This window comes from Dendrobates tinctorius, unplaced genomic scaffold (genome assembly GCF_039654945.1).
Source record: "Dendrobates tinctorius isolate UK_male_01 unplaced genomic scaffold, ASM3965494v1 ptg000290l, whole genome shotgun sequence".
NCBI lineage: Eukaryota > Metazoa > Chordata > Amphibia > Anura > Dendrobatidae > Dendrobates > Dendrobates tinctorius.
The window spans coordinates 3,091,757-3,116,079 of record NW_027361957.1 but is presented as its reverse complement, the minus strand read 5'-3'; positions in this window follow the sequence as shown (position 1 = coordinate 3,116,079).

The window sequence follows — 24,323 nt, the reverse complement described above, 5'->3', positions numbered from 1 at the left end:
ACACATTTAAAAATGTGTGCAGGAATGTCACACGTCTGTGAGTCGGAAAACCGTGAAAGCTTATGATAAACCACCACTGCATCTCATTGTGAGTCGACGTCCATAACAAATGGAAGCCATTGATCATCTGAAGATAGAGCCCAGCAGGACAGGGCATAGCTACGTCTTAACCATCATGTATCATTTCACCAAATTTGTATTGGCAGTCCCAGTGAAGTATTTAACAGGCCAGACTACACAGTGGTGAAGCAGGGAGAGGTAAGTATTGCAAGTGCTGGTGCCCTGAGCAAGCGGGGGGGGCCACTCGTGGCCGGCGGTACTGGCACAGGGCCCCTCATAGTACGCCGGTGTGTCTGATGGTGGGTGTGCACCCCCACCGTCAGAGACACTTGATTGTACTATGAGGTACCCTGTGCCAGGGCTGTTGCCCAAGAGTGGGCCCACCCACTTGTCCAGGGCAACGGCACTCGCACGGGTGTGTGCGCCAGGTGGTGACCCCGGCCTTGTGGGTGGAGGCAGCCCAGTTAGGGAGGTGGAAAAAAATGGCATATGTTGATGTTGGACATTCAGCAGCTTCAAATGGAGTAATTGGAGAATTCCGCGGAAGAGGAGGACAAAAGCGAGCCATTTTTCTGGCAACCTACGTGTCAGCAGGGGAGGGTGGGACAAAATCCTTCGAAACCCATGCATGGTTCATTTTAATGAAGGTTAGATCATCAACATTTTGGGTCGACAGACGGGTCCCTTTTTCTGTCAGGATTGATCCAGTAGCACTGAAGACTCTTTCAGATAACACACTAGCAGCAGGGCAAGCGAGCTCCTGTAAGGCATATTGTGCCAATTCAGGCCAGGTGTCAAGTTTACTGGCCCAATAGTCAAAGGGGAATGCCCGGTGAGGGAGAACATCGATATGGGAGGAGAAGTAGTTTGTTACCATAGTTGACAACTGCTGTCTCCTGTCACTTTCAATCGATGCAGTATTACCAGTCGTGTGAGCGGTACTTGAAAAATCAGTCCACAACATGGTCATGAAACCCCTGTGTCCAACGCCACTTCGGCTGTGTGCACCACAAACACCTCTTCCATGTAGCGCCCTATGGCTCGTGGGAGAAACATCACTGCCGCTGTGTGCTGGGAATGCCTCAAACAAACGGTTCACCAGAGTTGCTTGTTTGTTAGCCAATATTAGCTCTAGGTTCTCCTGTGGCATGATGTTTTGGAATTTGTCTTTATAGCATGGATCCAGGATGCTGGCCAACCACTAGTCACCATCGTTCATCATTTTGGCAATGCGGGGTCCCTTTTTAGGATCTGCAAGGCATAATCAGACATGTGGGCTAATGTTCCAGATGTCAATGATGCACTGCGAGTGCTGGGTGGAGGAGCACTTTCTGGCAAGTCAACATCTCTCCAGTCATGCACAAACCCTGTACCTGACCTTGCCACACCAACATTTTGTCTTGCCCCCTGAGAAGCATCCTCCTCCCCTAAATAATCATCCCCAACATTCTCCTCCTCTTCCTCTTCTTCCTCCACCTCGTCTACGAGACTTCCCTGAGCAGACATTGGCTGACTGTCATCAAGGCTCCCCTCTTCCTCTTCCTCCTTTGCTGCAGACGCCTGCTCCTTAATGTGTGTCAAAGTTTGCATGAGCAGACGCATAAGTGGGATGCTCATGCTTATGATGGTGTCGTCTGCGCTTACCAGCCATGTGCATCCCTCAAAACACTGAAGGACTTTACAGAGGTCTTTCAGCTTTGACCACTGCACACCAGACAACTCCATGTCTGCCCTCAAACCGCCTGACCGTGTATCCTCCCACAAATGAATTACAGCATGCCTCTGTTCGCACAGCCTCTGAACCATGTGCAGAGTGGAGTTCCACCTTGTTGCAACATCGATAATTATGCGGTGCTTGGGAAGGTGGAGCAATCGCTGCAGCTTCTGCATACGACTAGAGTGTATGGGCAACTGGCGGATGTGCAAGCACAGTCTTCACATCTTTTGGAGCAGGGCTGTTAACTCCGGATAATTATTGAGGAAGCTCTGCACCACAAGGTTCAAGGTGTGAGCCAGGCAAGGTATGTGTCTGAGTTTTGAAAGGGCTATGGCTGCCACAAAATTCCGGCCGTTATCACTAGTTATCTTGCCTGCCTCAAGATGTAGACTGCCCAGCCATGACTCAGCTTGTCGCTGCAAGTAGTCGGCCAGTACCTCCGCGGTGTGTCTGTTGTTGCCCAAACACATCATCTTCAACACAGCCTGCTGACGCTTACCACTAACTGTTCTATAGTGTGACACCTCGTGTGCAACACTGGCAGCTGCAGATGGAGTGCTCGTGCAACTGCGCTCTGTGGATGAGCTTTCGCTTCTGGAGGAGTAGGAGGAGGAGGGTCGAACGCCTACAGCCAACTGTTTCCTATACCGTGGGCTAGGCAGCACTGTCCCACCACCGCTGTCCCCTGTGGACCCTGCATCCACCACATTAACCTAGTGCGCAGTGATGGACACGTAACGGCCCTGGCCATGCTTACTGGGCATCTGTTTTGAGGTGCACCATTCCACTCACTGATTGCTTGAGTGTGTGGACAATGCGGTCTTTCACATGCACGTGGAGGGCTGGGATGGCTTTTCGTGAAAAGAAGTGCTGACTGGGTAGGTCATAGCGTGGTACTGCGTAGGCCATGAGCTCGCGGAAAGCTTTGCTTTCAACCAACCGGTAGGGCATCATCTCTAACGAGATTAGTTTGGCAATGTGGGCGTTCAAAGCCAGTGTATGCATATGAGAGGATGAGTACTTTCTTGTCATACTCAGAGTCTCTGGTAGGGTGAGCTGGACTTGAGAGCTGCATATGGTGGAACTAGCGGTGGACATGGCAGACTGAGAGAGGGTGGGTGATGGTGTTGGTGGTGGCCTAGATTCAGTCTTTCATAGCAATAACATTGTGATTCCATGACTGATTTGCCCTTGCGACGACACCTCGACATTTGCTGCTGGTGGTGTGCTAACCGGTGGGCTTACAGTGGGGGAAGCGATGTAGCGTTGCTGACTACCTTCATTCAGAGCAGGTGCACATGTGGTACGTGAGGTTTGGTAGTCCATCCACACTTGCAAGTGGATGGTGGTTAAATGTCTAGGCATGCAACTGGTATTCAAATTTCTCAGATTTTTCCCTCGGCTAAAGGTCTTTGCGCACTTCTTACAGATAACTTTTGCCTGATCATTAGGATTTTGTTCAGAAAAGTACCACACTGCACTCTTCCTACTATGGAAGACATTTTGAGGCCTTGCACGCTGTGCTAATTTGACCATCTGGCCAAGCTGTCCTGCAACTCTTGGTTTTTGTAACCCGTTTTTGGACTGCTACGGTCCTGCCAGATAACAGCTGTTGCGATGTTGTTGCCTGCTGCGGATCCTCCTCCTCCTCTTCTGAGCTATTGGCAGCGGCACCTTCTTCCCCCTATGGATGCCAATCTGGGTCAACAACTGGGTCATCCATCACCTCCTCTTCAATTTCATGTGCACCATCCTCTGTGTCACCGTGTAAGGTGGTATAGTATGCGGGAAAGGGCACCTGAGTTTCATCATGGTCTGATTCTGCCTCAGTACACTGCGAGGACAATGTAGTGCTCTGAGTGAATGTACCAGCAGAAAAATCTAGCAGTGGCTGTGCATCAGTGCACTCCATGTCAGATTCATCTTGGACTGGGGAATTCACGATTTGACTTGATAACCTAGGCATGGTATGTGAAAAGAGCTCCATGGAGTAATCTGTAGTATGGCCTGCCGTATCCTTCACTTTCGTTAGGGGTGAAGGACACAAGAAAAGGTGTTGTTCCTGACCAGGAGCCTCCACTGACAACTCAGTGCTTTTATTTTTTGAAACTTCAGAAGAGGAGGCGATAGAGCTGGAGACTGTGTCAGCAATGTAAGCCAAAACTTGTTCCTGAAGCTCCGGCTTTAAAAGCGGTTTACCTACTCCCAGAAAAGGGAGCCTTCGAGGCCTTGTGGAGCCAGACGATGACGCAGGCTCAACACCTCCTGCCTTAGGTGCTATTGTGCTTTTGTCACTACCAACAGATGCACCACCAACACCACCACCATCAGGACCAGTTGGCAACCCCCGCCCACTTCCACGGCCTCTTCCACCATACTTCCTCATTTTTGTGAAAATGTACCAAAATACCACCAGCTATATGGTACTGTAAAACAAGGTAGAAGGTGTATATAGTATTGGTGAGAATTTGAATCTCACTAGAGATTTGAGGACGCTGAACTATTGTCTCAGGCCCAGTAGAGATTACACCTCAATGTAACAGGCTGAAATTGGATGGTGTATGACAAGGTGGAGGGTGTATGTTGTATTGGTGAGAATTTGAATCTCACTAGAGATTTGAGGACGCTGAAGTATTGTCTCAGGCCCAGTAGAGATTACACCTCAATGTAACAGGCTGAAATTGGATGGTGTATGACAAGGTGGAGGGTGTATATAGTATTGGTGAAAATTTGAATCTCACTAGAGATTTGAGGATGCTGAACTATTGTCTCAGGCCCAGTAGAGATTAAACCTCAATGTAACAGGCTGAAATTGGATGGTGTCTGATAAGGTGGAGGGTGTATGTAGTATTGGTGAGAATTTGAATCTCACTAGAGATTTTAGGAGGCTGACAATGATGCTCTCAGTCCAAGTATGGACGCAGGCAGCCTAATAAGCAGGACTCCTGCACACGATAGGGTGGAAAAATGAACGCTTGGTAACTGTGCAGAAAAGAGGAAGAAAAGTATTTTTGCTTTTAAAAAAGCAGTTTGCACAGCAGTGTGCAAACAGCAATGCAGCTATCAGGGAGCCTTATAAGGCAGCCTAATAAATAACAGAGCTGATGCACAAAAATATAGCCTCCCCTGTCACTGCACACAAACTGTTGTGTTGTACAGTGGAAATCGCTAACAGCAGAAGCAGTTTTTGGGTTTTTCTTCCCTCCCTAACGCTCTCCCTTATTCTGAATCAGCAGCAGCAACCTCTCCCTAATGCTAAGATCGGCAGAAGTAAGATGGCGGTCAGTGTGCACACCCTTTTATAGCCCCTGTGACGCCACATGAAGCCAGCCAATCACTTTCATACCCTTCTCAAAGATGGTGATGACCGATGCCTATGTCATCGCGTTGCCCACAGTGTGCATTCTCCATCATTGGCTGAAAAAGGGCGCTGGAAGCATCATTTGAAACGCGACTTTGGCGCTTGGGTCGCCGACCTCGTGGCCGACCTCACGCTATGGTTGGGTTTCGTTTCATGAAACCCGACTTCAGCGAAAGTCGCCGACTTTTGAATTTGACCGACCCGTTTCGCTCAACTCTAGTTATAACAAATAATAATGATTATATCTATATATAAAGCTAAGTGTAGAGCCCCACCCACTCTGTGTAGCCACATTCATGATAATATCCCACATTATCCCGTCAGTCAGAGCCATTGGAATACTACCACTAATATTCCACATCATCCCATCAGCCAGAGCTACTGGACAACTACCACTAATATCCCACATCATCCCGTCACAGCCACTGGACTGCTACCACTAATATCCCACATCATCCTGTCAGAGCCACCGGACTACTACCACTAATATCCCACATCATTCCATCAGAGCCACTGGACTACTACCCCTAATATCCCACATCATCCCGTCAGCTAGAGCCACCGGACTACTACCCCTAATATCCCACATCATCCTGTCAGCCAGAGCCACCAGCCAACTACCCCTAATATCCCTCATCCTCCTGTCAGCCTGGGATCAGAATCCGAGCGCTGAGTGGAATGGCCCTAACTTCCATACCGGGGATCCCTTTAAGAGAGGCCTGGCATCAGAACCAGAGCACTGAGTGGATTTGCCCTGACTTCCATACCGGAGATCCCTTTTAGAGAGGCCTGGGGTCAGTACCAAAGCGCAGAGTGCATTTGCCCTCAATTCCATACCGGGGATCCCTTTAAGAGGGGTCTGGGGTCAGAATCAGAGTGCTGAGTGTAATTGCCCTAACTTCCATACCAATAATCCCTTTAAGAGAGCCTGGGATCAGAACCAGAGCACTGAGTGGATTTGATCTTGCATACCAATGATCCCTTTAATAGAATCCGGGGGTCAGAATCAGAGCGCTGAGAGATTTGCCCTAACTTCCACACAGGAAATCCCTTTAAGAGAGCCTGGGGTCAGTACAAGAGCATTTGAAGGCAATTGTCCTGACTTCCATACCGGAGATCCCTTTAAGAGAGTCTGGGGTCAGAACCAGAACGCTGAGTGGAATTGCCCTAACTTCCATACCGGGAATCCCTTTAAGAGAGGTCTGGGGTCAGAACCAAAGCGCTGGATGGATTTGCCTTGACTTCCATACCAATGATCCCTTTAATAGAAGCCTGGGGTCTGAATCAGAGCGCTGAGGGATTTGCCCTAACTTCCATACCAATGATCCCTTTAAGAAAGGCTTGGGGTCAGTACCAAAGCGCAGAGTGGATTTGCCCTCACTTCTAGAGTTGAGCGATACCATCCGATACTTCAAAGTATCGTATCGGATGGTATCGGCCGATCTTTAAAAAAAGTATCGGTATCGCCGATTCCGATACCGGAAGTCCCATTCAAGTCTATGGGACTTCCGGTATCGGAATAAGAAAAACCCTTTCCTGCCCTTGTACAGCCTCTCTGGGGTCTGTACGGGCCTTTCGGGGGGCTGTGCCGGCCTGCCAGGGGGTCTGTGCAGGCTCCGGTGGTCTGTGCCGGCCTGCCGGTGGTCTGTGCAGGCTCCGGGGGGCTGTGCCGGCCTGCCGGGGGGCTGTGCCGGCCTGCCGGGGGGCTGTGCCGGCCTGCCAGGGGGTCTGTGCAGGCTCCGGTGGTCTGTGCCGGCCTGCCGGTGGTCTGTGCAGGCTCCGGGGGGCTGTGCCGGCCTGCCGGGGGGCTGTGCCGGCCTGCCGGGGGGCTGTGCCGGCCTGCCGGTGGTCTGTGCAGGCTCCGGGGGTCTGTGCAGGCATCGTCCGATGGGACTACAAGTCCCATCTGGCGATGCCTGCTACCATGACAGTGATTGACACATTAGCCAATGATGGGACAGTAGTAGTCCCATCATCCGGCTAATGTGTTAAATGTAAAAAAAAAAAAAAAAAAAAAAATTACATGCTACATTCATACTACATACTACATACATGCTACATTCATACTACATACTACATACATGCTACATTCATACTACATGCAACATACATACTACATATATACTACATGCATGCTACATATATACTACATGCATGCTACATACATACTACATGATACATACTACATATATACTACATGCATGCTACATACATACTACATATATACTACATGCATGCTACATACATACTACATGCTACATGCATGCTACATACATACTACATGCTACATGCATGCTACATACATACTACATACATGCTACATATATACTACATACATACTACATATATACTACATGCATGCTACATATATACTACATGCATGCTACATACATACTACATATATACTACATGCATGCTACATACATACTACATGCTACATGCATGCTACATATATACTACATACATGCTACATATATACTACATACATACTACATATATACTACATGCATGCTACATACATACTACATATATACTACATGCATGCTACATACATACTACATGCTACATGCATGCTACATACATACTACATACATGCTACATATATACTACATACATACTACATATATACTACATACATACCACATACATACTACATGCATGCTACATATATACTACATGCATGCTACATACATACTACATATATACTACATGCATGCTACATACATACTACATGCTACATGCATGCTACATACATACTACATGCTACATACATACCACATATATACTACATACATACAATACATTCATACAATACATACATAGACATACAGTACATATAACATAGAGTAACATACTTACCAATACTTGTCACATTGTTCCCCGAAGCCATTGTCTTTCCGGAATAAATATTAACATAACAAACCACAAAAATACTCACCCACGATCCGAAGCAGTCCACGAGTGTGTCCCACGACGATCTTGGGTAGAGAACTGCAGCATCAGATGATGCTGCCGTTCTCTACGGGCTGCAGGAATCCAATGACGGAAGGTAGGTATCCTTCCGCACTGTATTCCTCCGCCACTTAAAAAAAAAAAAAGTCCCTAGTCTCACTTTATGCCATTGCTGTGTGGGAATTTCCCACACAGCAATGGCATAAAGTGAGACTAGGGACTTTTTTTTTTTTAAGTGGCGGAGGAATACAGTGCGGAAGGATACCTACCTTCCGTCATTGGATTCCTGCAGCCCGTAGAGAACGGCAGCATCATCTGATGCTGCAGTTCTCTACCCAAGATCGTCGTGGGACACACTCGTGGACTGCTTCGGATCGTGGGTGAGTATTTTTGTGGTTTGTTATGTTAATATTTATTCCGGAAAGACAATGGCTTCGGGGAACAATGTGACAAGTATTGGTAAGTATGTTACTCTATGTTATATGTACTGTATGTCTATGTATGTATTGTATGAATGTATTGTATGTATGTAGTATATATGTGGTATGTATGTAGCATGTAGTATGTATGTAGTATGTATGTAGCATGCATGTAGCATGTAGTATGTATGTAGCATGCATGTAGTATATATGTAGTATGTATGTAGCATGCATGTAGTATATATGTAGCATGTATGTAGTATGTATGTGGTATGTATGTAGCATGTAGTATATATGTAGCATGCATGTAGTATATATGTAGTATGTATGTAGTATGTATGTAGCATGTATGTAGTATATATGTAGTATGTATGTAGTATATATGTAGCATGTATGTAGTATATATGTAGTATGTATGTAGTATATATGTAGCATGCATGTAGTATATATGTAGTATGTATGTAGTATATATGTAGCATGCATGTAGTATATATGTAGTATGTATGTAGTATATATGTAGCATGTATGTAGTATGTATGTAGCATGCATGTAGCATGTAGTATGTATGTAGCATGCATGTAGTATATATGTAGTATGTATGTAGCATGCATGTAGTATATATGTAGCATGCATGTAGTATGTATGTGGTATGTATGTAGCATGTAGTATATATGTAGCATGCATGTAGTATGTATGTAGTATGTATGTAGTATGTATGTAGCATGCAGTATGTATGTAGTATGTATGTAGTATATATGTAGTATGTATGTAGCATGCATGTAGTATGTATGTAGTATGTATGTAGTATGTATGTAGTATATATGTAGTATGTATGTAGCATGTAGTATGTATGTAGTATTTTTTTTTTTTTTTTTTTTTTTTTTAACATTTAACACATTAGCCGGATGATGGGACTACTACTGTCCCATCATTGGCTAATGTGTCAATCACTGTCATGGTAGCAGGCATCGCCCGATGGGACTTGTAGTCCCATCGGACGATGCTTGCACAGACCCCCGGACATCAGCACAGCCCCCCGGCAGGCCGGCACAGCCCCCCGGCAGGCCGGTACAGACCCCCACAGGGTGCACAGCCCCCCGGCAGGCCGGCACAGCCCCCCGGCAGGCCGGCAGAGACCCCGGGCAGTCCACACAGCCCCCCGGCAGGCCGGCAGAGACCCCCGGAAGGCCCGAAATGACGGCGCATCATGATGCGCACACACCGCGCATCATGATGACGTCAGGCCGTCAATCAACTGAACTTCCGATTCCGATGCCGAATTCCGATATTGAAAAAATATCGGAAGTCGGTATCGGAATTCCGATACAGCAAGTATCGGCCGATACCCGATACTTGCGGTATCGGAATGCTCAACACTACTCACTTCTGTACCGAGGATCCCTTTAAGAGGAGCCTGGGGTTAGAACCAGAGTGCTTAGTGGACTTGCCCTAACTTCCATACCAATGATCCCTTTAAGAGACCCTGGGGTCAGAACCACAGAGCTGATTGGAACGGTCCTAACTTCCATACCGGGGATCCCTTTATGAGAGGCCTGTGGTCAAAACCAAAGAGCTGGATGGATTTGCCCTGACTTCCATACCAATGATCCCTTTAATAGAAGCCTGGGGTCAGAATCAGAGCGCTGAGGCATTTGCCCTAACTTCCACACCTGAGATCCCTTTAAGAGGGAAGTTGTGCCTATGGGATGGAGGATGTGTGATGGGTAAATGGGCACGGGAGGGGGTGATTCATTTCTGTAATGTGCTCTCTGCTCCTTTCTGGGGGGCAGACAATGGCTGGGAGATTATGTTCCGGGCGTTGCTAGATTTCTCCCACCCGGTCAGTGTCTGTTGGGGTGTTGTGGATTGGGAAACTGTTGCTCACAGTAACCATTCACAGCTCAGCTTCTTTTAAACAGCTCTGGTGAAATGAAAGATGCTTAGTGATTGGTTGCAAGGAAAACTGTTGCTCATAGCAACCAATCACAGCTCAGCTTCTTTTAAACAGCTCTGGTGAAATGAAAGATGCTTCGTGATTGGTTGGTGATTAGTGTTGAGCATTCCGATACCGCAAGTATCGGGTATCGGCCGATACTTGCTGTATCGGAATTCCGATACCGACATCCGATATTTTTTCAATATCGGGCATCGGCATCGGAATCGGAAGTTCAAAGTTGATTGATTTGACAGCCGAAATGACGTCATCATGATGCGCGGTGTGTGCACATCATGATGTGCCGTCATTTCGGGCCTTCCGGGGGTCTCTGCCGGCCTGCTGGGGGGCTGTGCCGGCCTGCCGGGGGGCTGTGTGGACTGCCCGGGGTCTGTACCGGCCTGCCGAGGGGCTGTGCCGGCCTGCCGGGGGGCTGTGCTGATGTCCGGGGGTCTGTGCATGCTCCGGTGGTCTGTGCCGGCCTGCCGGGGGGCTGTGCCGGCCTGCCGGGGAGCTGTGCAGGCTCCGGGGGGCTGTGCCGGCCTGCCGGTGGTCTGTGCAGGCTCCGGGGGTCTGTGCAGGCATCGTCCGATGGGACTAAAAGTCCCATCTGGCGATGCCTGCTACCATGACAGTGATTGACACATTAGCCAATGATGGGACAGTAGTAGTCCCATCATCCGGCTAATGTGTTAAATGTTTAAAAAAAAAAAAAATACTACATACATACTACATACATACTACATGCTACATACATACTACATACATACTACATGCATGCTACATACATACTACATGCATGCTACATATATACTACATACATACTACATATATACTACATGCATGCTACATACATACTACATGCTACATGCATGCTACATACATACTACATACATGCATCATACATACTACATGCTACATACATACTACATACTACATATATGCATCATACATACTACATGCTACATACATGCTACATACATACTACATATATACTACATGCATGCTACATACATACTGCATGCATGCTACATACATACTACATGCATGCTACATACATACTACATACATGCTACATACATACTACATGCATGCTACATACATGCTACATACTACATGCATGCTACATACATACTACATGCATGCTACATACATACTACATACATAATACATGCATGCTACATACATACTACATGCATGCTACATACATATGACATGCATGCTACATACATACTACATGCTACATACATACTACATACATACTACATATATACTACATGCATACTACATACATGCTACATACTACATGCATGCTACATACATACTACATGCATGCTAAATACATACTACATACATACTACATGCATGCTACATACATACTACATGCTACATATATACTACATACATACTACATACATACTACATATATACTACATGCATGCTACATACATACTACATGCTACATTCATACTACATACATACTACATGCATGCTACATACATACTACATGCTACATACATACTACATACATACTACATATATACTACATGCATACTACATACATGCTACATACTACATGCATGCTACATACATACTACATGCATGCTACATACATACTACATACATACTACATGCATGCTACATACATACTACATGCATGCTACATACATACTACATGCTACATATATACTACATACATACTACATACATACTACATATATACTACATGCATGCTACATACATACTACATGCTACATACATACTACATACATACTACATGCATGCTACATACATACTACATGCTACATATATACTACATACATACTACATACATACTACATATATACTACATGCATGCTACATACATACTACATGCTACATACATACTACATGCATGCTACATACATACTACATGCATGCTACATACATACTACATGCTACATACATACTACATACATACTACATGCATGCTACATACAATACATTCATACAATACATACATAGACATACAGTACATATAACATAGAGTAACATACTTACCAATACTTGTCACATTGTTCCCCGAAGCCATTGTCTTTTACGGAATAAATATTAACATAACAAACCACAAAAATACTCACCCATGATCCGAAGCAGTCCACGAGTGTGTCCCACGACGATCTTGGGTAGAGAACTGCAGCATCAGCTGATGCTGCCGCTCTCTACGGGCTGCAGGAATCCAATGACGGAAGGTAGGTATTCTTCCGCACTGTATTCCTCCGCCACTTAAAAAAAAAAAGTCCCTAGTCTCACTTTATGCCATTGCTGCGTGGGAATTTCCGACGCAGCAATGGCATAAAGTGAGACTAGGGACTTTTTTTTTTAAGTGGCGGAGGAATACAGTGCGGAAGGATACCTACCTTCCGTCATTGGATTCCTGCAGCCCGTAGAGAGCGGCAGCATCAGCTGATGCTGCAGTTCTCTACCCAAGATCGTCGTGGGACACACTCGTGGACTGCTTCGGATCATGGGTGAGTATTTTTGTGGTTTGTTATGTTAATATTTATTCCGTAAAAGACAATGGCTTCGGGGAACAATGTGACAAGTATTGGTAAGTATGTTACTCTATGTTATATGTACTGTATGTCTATGTATGTATTGTATGAATGTATTGTATGTAGCATGCATGTAGTATGTATGTAGTATGTATGTAGCATGTAGTATGTATGTAGCATGCATGTAGTATGTATGTAGCATGCATGTAGTATGTATGTAGCATGTAGTATGTATGTAGCATGCATGTAGTATATATGTAGTATGTATGTAGTATGTATGTAGTATATATGTAGCATGTAGTATGTATGTAGCATGCATGTAGTATGTATGTAGTATGTATGTAGCATGTAGTATGTATGTAGCATGCATGTAGTATATATGTAGTATGTATGTAGTATGTATGTAGTATATATGTAGCATGTAGTATGTATGTAGCATGCATGTAGTATGTATGTAGTATGTATGTAGCATGTAGTATGTATGTAGCATGCATGTAGTATATATGTAGTATGTATGTAGCATGTAGTATGTATGTAGCATCCATGTAGTATATATGTAGTATGTATGTAGCATGTAGCATGTATGTAGCATGCATGTAGTATATATGTAGTATGTATGTAGTATGTATGTAGCATGTAGCATGTATGTAGCATGCATGTAGTATATATGTACTATGTATGTAGCATGTAGTATGTATGTAGCATGCATGTAGTATGTATGTAGCATGTATGTAGTATGTATGTATCATGTAGTATGTATGTAGCATGCATGTAGTATATATGTACTATGTATGTAGCATGTAGTATGTATGTAGCATGCATGTAGTATGTATGTAGTATGTATGTAGTATATATGTAGCATGTAGTATGTATGTAGCATGCATGTAGTATGTATGTAGTATGTATGTAGCATGTAGCATGTATGTAGCATGCATGTAGTATATATGTAGTATGTATGTAGTATGTATGTAGCATGTAGCATGTATGTAGCATGCATGTAGTATATATGTACTATGTATGTAGCATGTAGTATGTATGTAGCATGCATGTAGTATGTATGTAGCATGTATGTAGTATGTATGTAGCATGTAGTATGTATGTAGCATGCATGTAGTATATATGTGCTATGTATGTAGCATGTAGTATGTATGTAGCATGCATGTAGTATGTATGTATGTAGTATTTTTTTTTTTTTTTTTACATTTAACACATTAGCCGGATGATGGGACTACTACTGTCCCATCATTGGCTAATGTGTCAATCACTGTCATGGTAGCAGGCATCGCCCGATGGGACTTGTAGTCCCATCGGACGATGCCTGCACAGACCCCCGAAGCCTGCACAGACCACCGGCAGGCCGGCACAGCCCCCCGGCAGGCCGGCACAGCCCCCCGGAGCCTGCACAGACCACCGGCAGGCCGGCACAGCCCCCCGGCAGGCCGGCACAGACCACCGGAGCCTGCACAGACCCCTGGCAGGCCGGCACAGCCCCCCGAAAGGCCCGTACAGACCCCAGAGAGGCTGTACAAGGCAAAAATAGGGTTTTTCTTATTCCGATACCGGAAGTCCCATAGACTTGAATGGGACTTCCGGTATCGGAATCGGCGATACCGATACTTTTTTTTAAGATCGTCCGATCCATTCCGATCCGATACTTTGAAGTATCGGACGGTATCGCTCAACTCTATTGGTGATACACACATACACACATACATTCAATTTTATATATATATATATATATATATAAAATATATAAATTTACTATCTGTATGTCTTTGTAGTGTGAGTAGATAAATAATTACTGTGCGTAAACCCTCACAAACACAGGTAGAACATACAAATTCTTTGCAGATGCTGTCCTTGGTGGGGTTGTAACACAGGATTACAACGCTGCAAGACTGCTAATGTTTTTGCATTGACAACTGAACGTTTCTGTGGTTGGAAAGCTGTCTCTGAGATGCAAACTGTGTGCTTCACTGCTGTGTTGGGATAAACCACTCTCAAGATTGTCTTCCAGTGTGTTTTGATACTGCAGCATGGGCACGTCCCTTTCAGGGGGGAAAGCAACTGAAAAAATTTACTTTTTGCATTGTTGATAGAACACACTGGCAACAAAGTAGTCAGCACTATTTAGAATCATAACTGTACGGATAAAAATCATATTGCAGACAGTGGTGCAAGAAGGCGCTCATGGGTCGGTCCCTTTCATGAGGTCCAACTCCATAGTGTGTTCTTGATGGTATATCTCTTTCTTCCTTCATCCCATCCTGACAACCACGAACAACATAGAAGGAATCATTGTCGTCTTCATCTCCTAACTGTTGCTCGTCCATCACCTCTTCCTTCTTATCCTTTACATGGTTCTTCTCCATTTGTTCCTCCCATGGCAAGCGTCTGTGAGGTGACAGACCTGCAATTATATAATCAAAAAATGGGGAAAGTCAGCCAATGCCGTCAGGAAACAAATATCAACAATCATGTAAAACCTGAGGCAAAAATATGTATTGCAATGAGAAGTTTATTGAATAAACTTCTATCTGCAATACATATTTTTGCCTCAGGTTTTACATGATTGAGACCTGCAATTATAGATATTGTTAACCCTAAAGGTATCCTTCTCTGCTTCCTCCTCTTCCTCCAGGACCATCACCACCACCTCCTCACTCACACTATTTAAAGTGTGCTCCAGCATGTAGAAGAGTAGAAGACAGTAATAAGGATGCTGATGACGCCATCATCACCCCTAACCATCTAAGTAGCCATTTAGAAAATGTGCAGAAGGGCGCAGAGGTCCTTCATCTGTATCCAGTACGCAAGTGTGAATTATACCACGTCCTTGCTGCGTTATGTCAGGCTATGAAAAATATATAAAAACACCGTGAGCACAACTATAGAGGGTGCTAAGGTTAGGTTCCCAAACCGTTAAAGCAATAAATATAAACCTAGCACTCAACTTAAAGATGTTTGCAGAGAGATTTATTGTAGTACACGAAAAAGACGTTTCAGTCGGTGTGACCTTCTTCAGTTATGGGGAGAATAATCTCTCTAAGTAAGGAGCTTGTTAGCATATAGGAGAGGGGCAAACGTGCCTCCAGACGCGGTGTCAACCGGCCGTCTGTACACCGCGTCTGGAGGCACGTTTGCCCCGTTCCTATATGCTAACAAGCTCCTTACTTAGAGAGATTATTCTCCTCATAACCGAAGAAGGTCACACCGACCAAAACGTCTTTTTCGTGTACTACAATAAATCTCTCTGCAAATATCTTTAAGTTGAGTGCTAGGCTATGAAAAATGTCACACTCCACCAGGTTTCAGGTGCTGCCAAAGTGGCTGCAACATGTGCAGAGTTTAAGTCCATGGTGTGGTCATATCACATATCAACCGGTTAACCGGTAGTCCGAAAGATCTCTATAACAACTGAAGTGGAATGGTGGAAGTCAGCATGACAGTGGTTTCCGCAGCAGCGCATCCAGGCTGTGACACTGGCAGAGGAATTGCTGTACCATCAGGTTGAGGATTCGAGTCATGGAAGGCACATGTGTAAAGTTGGCTCAGTGTAGGGCCGCCACAAGGTTTGCACCATTATCACACATGGACTTCCTGGCTCCAGGTTGAGTGTAGACAGTCATTGCTCAAACTCGACATGGATAGCTGTACACAACTGTTGAAATGTTTGACTGCGATCTCCAAGGCATATTAATGTAAACACTGCCTGATTACTGTGAGCCCTGGATGTGTAATAAAGATGTGGTGGAGGGATTCTCTCTGCAGTGTTGGTATGTGTGTTTAATTAAGGCAGAGGTTGAGGGTGCAGGTGGAGGCCCTAGAGGAGGTGGAGGAGGTAGAATTACTGCAGGAACTGTTACATACAGAGAGAAACAAGAATAAAAATTATAAAACATTTTGGGGTGCTTAGAGTTTGTTTTATTCGTAATATAATTGGTTTTAATTTGTTTGCACCCGGTTTTAAATTGTTTCATTTGAATAAAGTTTATTTATTTATTGATTTTTAGTAATATTCAGCCTGAGGGTATTACGCGATATAATTCAAGTTCAGAAAAGAGCGACCAGAATGGTGACCGGTCTGCAAACCCTGTCTTATGAGGAAAGGTTGCAGGATTTGGGAATGTTTAGTTTGCAAAAGAGAAGACTGAGAGGAGACTTAATAGCTGTCTACAAATATCTAAAGGGCTGTCACATTGTAGAAGGATCAACTTTATTCTCATTTGCACAAGGAAAGACTAGAAGCAATGGGATGAAGCTGAATGGGAGGAGACACAGATTAGATATTAGAAAAAACTTTTTGACAGTTAGAGTGATCAATGAGTGGAACAGGCTGCCACGAGAAGTGGTGAGTTCTCCTTCAATGGAAGTCTTCAAACAGAGGCTGGACAGACATCTAACTGGGATGATTTAGCGAATCCTGCTTTGAGCAGGGGGTTGGACCAGATGGCCCAGGAGGTCCCTTCCAACTCTACCATTCTATGATTCTATGATTCTATGATTCTATAATGGGATATGCTTGCGTCATTTTCATTGAATGGAGGCAGGGGTATATAGAGTGTGGGCGGTAGTGCAAGATCCATACCTTTGAGGAAGGGGGACGGTTCCCCAAAACGCGTCAGGATTGGCCCTTGCACGTGTTCGTCTTGTACGGACCGGTGACGTCACCACCCACAACACACGCCCCCCGCTAGTCACGCCCCTCGCTCACCACGCTACTGTCCGGCGGCGCCATCGGCCGTAGCTGCCTGCCGCTCAGGGGGACGCACTCCTTTGCGGGGAGCTGTTTCTTTTGCAAACGGGAGGACGCTCCCTGGATTTGCTTCAGTCTTTTTGTTTAGAGGCCTTTCTTTTTAACATTTATGATTTCAAGAGCATTATGATTACCAACAGCCAGTCTCCGTAACAGTGAGTAATGTCTGTCCTTTTAAGTTTCACTGTTATTTTCAGCTTGCTTGTAAATTTATTACACAGTGTTTAAGCGCGGCCACTTTCAGTTTAGTTTCTGTTACATACAGAGGTTTGTTCCGCAAGCCCTGGGGATTTCAAGACTTGGTGACTAGTGACACCTTGTGTCTACTGCTTTAGTTCTCCATCCCCTGGTGTGTACTAGTTTAGTTCTCCAACCCATGCTGTTTAGTAATTTAGTTCTCCATCCCCTGTTGTCTATTAGTTTAGTACTCCATGTTCTGGTGTTAATTTAATTAGTTATGCAATCATAGCTGTTTAGACGTTTAGTTTTACAACCCCTGTTGTCTATTAGTTTAGTTCTTCATGTTCTGGTGTTAATTTGTTTAGTTATGCAATCATAGCTATTTAGTAATTTAGTTCTCCAACCCTTTTCGTCTGTTAGTTTATTTATCCATTGTATGGTGTGTAGTGGTTCAGTTCTACAACCCTAGCTGTTTAGTAGTTTAGTTCTCCATCCCCTGTTGTCTAGTAGTTTAATTATCCATCTTATGGTGTGTGGTGGTTTATTTCTCCATCCTCTAGCGCCCTGCATGCCTTGGGGTTTGCAAGACTTGTGGAGTAGCCCCTTCCCTGACTGCCCCTACAGCCAGCAGAGTCCCCCTAGTGCCTTATCATCTAGATTTAACTCCCTTTTCCATGCTTGCTCGTCCAGGTGACATTGTTGAAATGCACCCTGGCAGACATAGAATTTTTCAGGGAATAGGTGATGTTGTCTGTGACTTTTTGCTGTAGCGCAGGCACATCTTTCTTAGAGAAGTAATGGTGATTGGGCAACTTGTACGGGGGACTGTGACGGCCATCAATTTTCAGAAATCATCTGCATCCATAAGGCGGTAAGGCTGCATTTCCATGGCCAACAGATTGGAGTGGCCATGCAATATCACAGAGATCACAGGCCATGAGTCACACAGAAACAAGCACTGTGATCTTTGTAATGAATAGCTCTCAGCTGGCCCCTATCGTCCAGACAATGATACCATTGGGCGATGAATCATCCGAGGAGGCCACAGGCTGTTCACATTAATTAGTTCTCAGAAAATTAATAGTGATTGTACGGGCTTATCCACATCCAGATTAGAACACATGGAATATGTCTCTTTCATGCGTGTTGCCTGTAGCAGTAGACCTCTGAGACCGTCAGGCCTCCACTTCCTTGGAGTCAACTATGTATTACTATCCTTACGTTTTTCTGACAATTGATTAAACTGACAACTGATTAAATTTGCTGATGACACAAAGCTAGGAGGGATAGCTAATACTAGAGAAGAGAGAGAGAGGATTCAAAAAGATTTAAATAAACTGGAGAAGTGGGCAGCAACTAACAGAATGGTTTTTAACAGGGAGAAATGCAAAGTACTACATCTGGGCAATAAAAATGAAAAAAGCATATATAGAATGGGAGGAATAGGGCTAAGTGACAGCACATGTGAAAAAGACTTGGGTATACTAATAGATCACAGACTGAATATGAGTCAACAGTGTGATGCAGCAGCAAAAAAGGCAAATGCAATTCTAGGATGTATTAACAGAAGCATACAGTCTAGATCACGTGAAGTCATTATTTCCCTCTACTCCTCTTTGGTCAGACCTCATCTGGAATATTGTGTCCAGTTTTGGGCACCACATTTTAAAAAAGACATCAACAAACTGGAGCAAGTTCAGAAAAGAGCGACCAGAATGGTGACCGGTCTGCAAACCCTGTCTTATGAGGAAAGGTTGCAGGATTTGGGAATGTTTAGTTTGCAAAAGAGAAGACTGAGAGGAGACTTAATAGCTGTCTACAAATATCTAAAGGGCTGTCACATTGTAGAAGGATCAACTTTATTCTCATTTGCACAAGGAAAGACTAGAAGCAATGGGATGAAACTGAATGGGAAGAGACACAGATTAGATATTAGAAAAAACTTTTTGACAGTTAGAGTGATCAATGAGTGGAACAGGCTGCCACGAGAAGTGGTGAGTTCTCCTTCAATGGAAGTCTTCAAACAGAGGCTGGACAGACATCTGACTGGGATGATTTAGCGAATCCTGCTTTGAGCAGGGGGTTGGACCAGATGGCCCAGGAGGTCCCTTCCAACTCTACGATTCTATGATTCTATGATTCTAGTATACAAAATGTATGTGATATGTGTGCCACCTGAATGTGGCTGAGCATGAAAGCAGGTTGAGCTGTTGCATGTGATATCAGGGCTCCCAGAACAGGAGGCCTACACAGATGCCTCACCCACCTCATCTTACTGTGACATTCACCTCATGCCTGGCTGATTGCTACAGTGCAATGCTACAATTAGTACTGTGGGTGAATTGAGGTCCCTTTCTTGGTATTTGCCCCTAATTTGATGTGTTTTGGCAGCATTTGGGTCTATTATAAGGTGTTGTGCATGCGTTTGTTTTTTGCCTCCCATTGACATGAATGGCGTTCAGTTATGTTTGACAAGTATTTTACAAATTAATCAGCGAATATTGAAAATTCGGCGATCATAATCCAAACCGAATATTGAAATATTTGCTCTTGTCTAGTAATGCAGCAAAAAAAGGCACCAGACTGGTGTCCAATAGATATTTAAGTCCCTGAATAGGGGTAAAAGATAGACCATGATTAAGACCTCATGGTTGAAACGCATCGGTCGCTTGCCATCTTGTGCCTCCAAGTGTATCCACTATATGTCCTTTCAAAGTTTCCACAATAAACATGAAGTTTTATTCCTGACCAGACTGGAGAACCTCTTTCACATTGTTTGCTTCTGCACACACAGAGCCAGGGCAACTCCCTGTGTGAACTTCATTTTCATCTGAAGATGTAATATATGGTGAGCTGACTCTCCTATTCCATGTCCCTCTATATAAAATGTAGGTATAGTAGGGAATGTATATGTTAGGAATTTATATTCATTGATGAAGGTTATTGATTCATCATGTCCCTTAGCTAAGATTGTCTAGAGTAGTGTTTTCCAAACGCCAGTCCTCACAGCCTCCCAACAGATCATGTTTTCAAGATTTCCTTTCCTCAAGTAAGAGAAAAGGAAAAACCAGCACTCACCATTTCCAAGAATTATAGTCCTTTATTGCAGTTAGCAAAACATACTGACAGTGTGTGGCGTGGACGAGGGAGTCAGTAGACAACGGTAATTTCAAGTCTACTCTAACACTTTCCGGGGTCCAGGTGAGGAATGATGTGAAGAATCAGAGTAGTCACAAAACAGCCATAGTCCACTGATTCCCCTGCACACCGCCAGCATGTTTAATTAACTCGATGAGTTTTGTACCACCTTATTTCATTTTTTTATATCACAATTTGTTTACATAAGAGAGAATTTTTATTACCAAAAGTTTGGTGCTGAAGATTATCTCTCATTATTTGGAATTAATATTAAGTCATCAGAAACTGCCACAGTGCAACATTTATAAGGGTAGTATGGAATCTGATAGCATGGGATAAAACGAATCTGAGACCAAAATTGATCAAACAAGTGTATTTAACAAAGTAAGAAGTGGACCAAAAACTAACAAAGATCTTCCTGCAATTGTAATGAAGTGCACAGCACAATATAGACATGTTTAGCAAACTGAATAGCGAGGCGCGACCGCAAATGCGAACCAGTCCAGCAGTAATATGATGCAGGAGTGCACACAGCACTTAAACGTCAAAGTCCAGCAATAAGAGTGAGAATGCACAAAGCACTTAAAGGTGAAAGTCCAGCAATAATATGAGTGACAGTGCACACAGCACTTAAACGTGGAAGTCCGGCAGTATTATGATCATATGTACGCACTGCACTTATATGTGGGAGTCCAGAAATACACAGGTGGAGCATTAACAGGAGAAGGTCTCTCTTTTTGGCTGAAAAGTCCCTGTCAAGTCCAGCACCGCAGCCCGACAGACTCGGTCCAAGAAGAGATAATGATGTCAGAATTTCTTACTGACCACAGCAGATCCAGAGGTGAGTAGCTCCTCACTAGAAGTCCAGACAATAGGTAACCCTGGTCAGGGTCAAGGAGTTGCACCGAGGACTGAAGGCAGCTGAACGTGGTGAGGTAGAGCACCAAGTAACGAGCAGCAGCAGCAGGGAGTCCAGAAGAAAACAGGCAAAAGCTCAGGAGCCAACAGCAATAAAATACTCAGGCAAGGAGGATCTCCTGACCCAGCCTAAAATAGCAGCACAGACAGGAAGTTCAAGGGCAGGATGAAGCACCAGACTCCATCTTAGACAAGGACAAAACAGGCTCCAAGGAACATCCGGAACCCTTACACACAGGTTCTTTCACCTGTTCAATACTAAGAAAACCCTTAAGCATGGTGTGTTGGGAGCCCGTGAGGAAGGGATTTAGTAAACACTAGTCTAGAGGAACTCAATATAAGAAAGGATGTAGTCAGAGGGTAGAATTTCATATGTGTTAACATCCTGTAGAATAGAATGACACAAACCAAAGTATCTAGGATGATCTAGTAGAACAAGATTCCCTCTATTGCCTAATGACTTAATAAAAAGGTGTTGATTTTTTTTTGCTAGTTGATTCAGAGCAAGGTGTTCAGCACTGGACAGGTTTGCAGCATGCACAGGATTTATCTGTACAGTTTTTCAGTGATCATTCTCCACTACCTTAAGAAAGATATCAACACTAGTTAGATCACCTAAAGTAGGCATTTTGTTGCTTCTGTCTCTTAAATCCATAAAATGACCTGTACCTCTATCCCTTTCACTTTTATTAAGTTGTCCCACCAGAGCCTATAACCCATTAAGATGCTCCTCAATAAATCCTAATTTAAGTACTTAAGGCATTGTTCTCTGTTACGATGTTTGAATAATTTTTTCAACTTTCAAATTGAATTTGCTGACAAAAGATTAATGTCCTCAAATTATTATTATTATACATTTGTATAGCGCCATTTATTCCATGGTGCTTCACATGTGAAAAGGGGCAAATATGGACAAGTACAATAAACATGAGCAATACAAGACACACATAAGTACACTAGGAGAGAGGACCCTGCCCGCACGGGCTCACAGTCTACAGAAATTAAATTAAAGGAGCTAATGGGAAAATGCAGCTCTGGCAAAAATTAAGAGACCACCACATCAAAACCCTGTCATGGACAGCCCATTCTCCAGACCTGAACCCCATTGAAAACCTCTGGAATGTAATCAAGAGGATGATAGATAGTCACAAGCTATCAAATAAAGAACTGCTTAAATTTTTGCGCCAGAAGCAGTATGAAAGACTGTTGGAAAGCATGCCAAGACGCACAAAAGCTGTGATTAAAAATCACGGTTATTCCACAAAATAGTGATTTCTGAACTCTTCCTGAGTTAAAACATTAGTATTGTTGTTTCTAAATGATTATGAACTTGTTTTCTTTGCATTATTTGAGGTCTGAAAGCATTTCTCCATTTCAGAAAAAATTACAAAATTTTTTGCTTGGAAATTCGGTGACAAGTTGTCAGAAGTTTGTAGACTAAAAGTACAATTTACATTTTACTCAAAAATATACCTATAAAGAGAAAAATCAGACAAACTGAACATTTGAAAGTGGTCTCTTATTTTTTTGCCAGAGCTGTACGTTAAACCTTTCTGTAAAACGCCATAATTATCTCTCAACAGTGAATAAGAGGACATATTGATATTCTGATTAAGATTTATTGTGCTCTTTTCTTTAGATGGTTGCTCACAGGGTCTTTTTGTTCTAATAAAAGATGAAGCGTGTGAAAACAATTCAATGGATGGATATAGGAATGTAGTAGCGGTGCCCCTGTATCTTGCTTCAGCCTCTTGCCATTACCCCTTGACCTGATCTGTTTTTTGATACTTGCCATCAACTTATTAATACTATTTAATTCATTCCTATATGCTAATTTGTGCCTAAAGAAAAAAAACAATTATACATTAAAAAACACATTAATACTGTAGCAATAGCCATATACTAGGTTCTGCCACAGAAAGCATAAAATGCAAAAGAAATCACAATGACATGGTAAAATGGATTAACAGAAAACAAACATTGTCTTGAATCGCAATTTTAAATCAAAAATAGTATCCACCGGGTAATTTGTTGTCTTCAATCTGCAGTGTGATGGCTTGCACCTTTAAATTACAAGAGTGCACACGCATTTCTGATCTAAAGACCAATTTAATTTTAAACATCTCATAAATTTTAGGTTTGTCCCAGAATTATAATGCAGTTGCTCGTTATATTTTGCTGTGTAAACTGAATACAGTAGCAATTTCATTGCAATTGAGCGCAGCCAATTTGATAATACTAAAAAGTTGGAAGGACTGAAGAGGCAGAAAATTTTATTTCATCCCAAGTATTTATATGGTTTAAGAAATCGTAAATAGTTTGGACTTAGGAAACTTACATTGTGACAATATGACA